Source organism: Crocuta crocuta, unplaced genomic scaffold (genome assembly GCF_008692635.1).
Source record: "Crocuta crocuta isolate KB4526 unplaced genomic scaffold, BGI_CrCroc_1.0 scaffold884, whole genome shotgun sequence".
NCBI classification, from domain to species: domain Eukaryota; kingdom Metazoa; phylum Chordata; class Mammalia; order Carnivora; family Hyaenidae; genus Crocuta; species Crocuta crocuta.
The window spans coordinates 2,944,175-2,946,916 of record NW_027529549.1 but is presented as its reverse complement, the minus strand read 5'-3'; positions in this window follow the sequence as shown (position 1 = coordinate 2,946,916).

The window sequence follows — 2,742 nt, the reverse complement described above, 5'->3', positions numbered from 1 at the left end:
TTATTTATTTCTAGGAGAGAGAGAGAGGGACAGCGTGAGCAGGGGAGAGTCAGAGAGAGAGGGAGACACAGACTCTGAAATAGGCTCCAGACTCTGAGCCGGCAGTCAGCACAGAGCCCGACGCGGGGCTCGAACCCACGAACCGCGAGATCATGATCTAAGCGAAAGTCGGACGCTTAACTGACTAAGCCACCCAGGCGCCCCATACACACGCTTTTTAAAAAAAATTTTAATGTTTTTATTTATTTCTGAGAGAGAGAGAGAAAGAGAGAGACAGCACGAGCAGAGGAGGGTCAGAGAGAGAGGGAGACACAGAATCCCAAGCAGGCTCCAGACTCTGAGCTAGCTGTCAGCACAGAGCCCAACTCAGGGCTGGAACCCACAAACCATGAGATCATGACCTGAGCCCAAGTCGGACGCTTAACCGACTGAGCCACACAGGTGCCCCCAAACATACACACACTTAACACAGTCTTTGGAGAAGGTACATTAAAACCTTTACTTTTTAACTTCATCATCCTCAATGGTCTGGGCAGTTGCAAGATATGTCCAGAGTATGCAAGTACTGTGTATGGCTAAGTACAGAGGTGAGATCACCCTAAATTTGGTACTCAGCTTGCCAATGACCTCTCTAAGTCTCTATTTCTCTTATCTGTAAAACTGGGATAATAATCATAATACATATTCCATATTTTTATCATAAACACAGTATCTGGCATATTGAAAACATTTAAAATATATTCATTGATGAATAAAATGTATTTTACTATTATAATAATTAATTTTTATTTGTATTGCCCTTATGATTATTAATTAGAATTAACATTTTACTCAAATAACAAAATTCATTCTATTTCCTTACTGTTGGATGTTAGTTGCATATAATTTCCATCTGCTTAATATATTGCCTTTGGGAATCTAACCTTTAATTTAGATAAAGGTCTGTTTTCCTCTTTCATAGAAAAGGAAAATAAACAAACAGATACAAAATATATTTTTTAATATCTTGGATATTTACTTTCTGATTTATGCTATCCAGCACTGTGTTTAAAGTTTTTCTTCCATTTCTTTTTTTGTTAGCTAAAGTAGCAGATCTCCTTACAATTTCCTTTAGTAATTACTTTTGGTACTTTCCAGGTCTAAGCAACTAAGACACAGGCCCTATAAAGAAAATGTCATCTCTACACAGTCAATAGACCCAGGTTTCAATGGGCTTAACCAGAAGCTCTGGTCTGCCCAGCTCTTCAGTGTTACATCCCAAGGGCATTGGAGCTAATGAAACATGTTGCACTCCTAATATCTACTTAGGCAAATTGAATGTGGCCATCTAAGAAAATTACTCTGTTGTCATAGTAACTCTTTTACTACTTTAGGTCAAGAAGAATAGAAAGAAAAAAAAAGAAAGAAAAAATCTGGCAGCAAAGCTTACAACCTAAAATAAAGTTGTGGGAGGTATGAGGCAGACGCAAAGATAAATGAGGATTTAATTCAATATGGAGGAAAACACCTGAAATGCAATGAGCTCCCCATAATATGCTCTCACTCAGCATGCTTAGACATAAGGTTGGGGGTGTCTCAGCAATAGATTCACAGAATGTGAAATATGGAAGAGTTCTTAGGAAATCCAATCTGAGCCCCTGATTTTACAAATAAAGAAACAGAAGCACAGAGAGATAGAACTATTCACACAAGTTAGCATATACTAAGTTATTGGCCCACGTTGAAGCAGAAACAGGAAGGATCTCCTGCTTTCCTGCCCAGGGTTCTTTCATCATTCTATCCCTGGGACTTAAGGGCATAAAGAAACTATCCAAAGGACCTTTAGGAGTCTTTCATCTTTTTTTAAAAAATATATTTATTTAAATTCAAGTTAGTTAACATACTGTGTAGTATTGGTTTCAGGAATAGAACTCAATGATTCATGACTTACATATAACACCCAGTACTCATCTCAACAAGTGCCTTCCTTAATGCCCATCACCCATTTGGCCTATACCCCAAACCACCTCCCCTGCAACAACCATCAGTTTTTCTCTATTATGGTTTGTCTCCCTCCCTGTTTTCATCTTATTTTGCCTTCCCTTCACTTATGTTCATCTGTTATGTTTCTCAAATACCATATATGAGTGAAATTATGTGATATTTGTCTTTCTCTCAAGTCTTTTAATATGTTTTTAAAAATTAAAAAGGATTGACTCAGTGAGGAGGTGGAAGACTGGTTTGTCTTAAACTGGTTCCAGATCTGGCCAATTATTGAAAAGTTGGAAAGATTTAATTCATTATACATCAATTACACATTGACACTGTATTAAGAACTGTGAAGGCTTTGGAGATCACAGATGACACAGTTATATCAGTCAGGCCACTCATAGTTCTTATAAAAGTAGAACACCTTTATGTTTATGCTAAGAGTCAACAGTCTGAAAATTTCCATTCCCAAGGGATTTATTCTCCCTTTCACAAACCTCAGAACATATGGAAAAATTATGATACTAACAAGCAACAGACATACCCTTAATTTAAGTCTATGATGATATCAATATCAAGAAAGAGCAGAAGTTGCAAAACAAATGCAAGAGAATCATTTTAATGTTATCATCAAAAAAAGGGTATATACTAGCTGGTTAAAAAAAGAGGACCTAGGAAATTTAGCTAGTACATACATAGCATGACTTAGTAGTATATAAAAGTATCCCTCCATTAACATTTATAAGATATGAGTGTAGGTTAACATCACTGTAC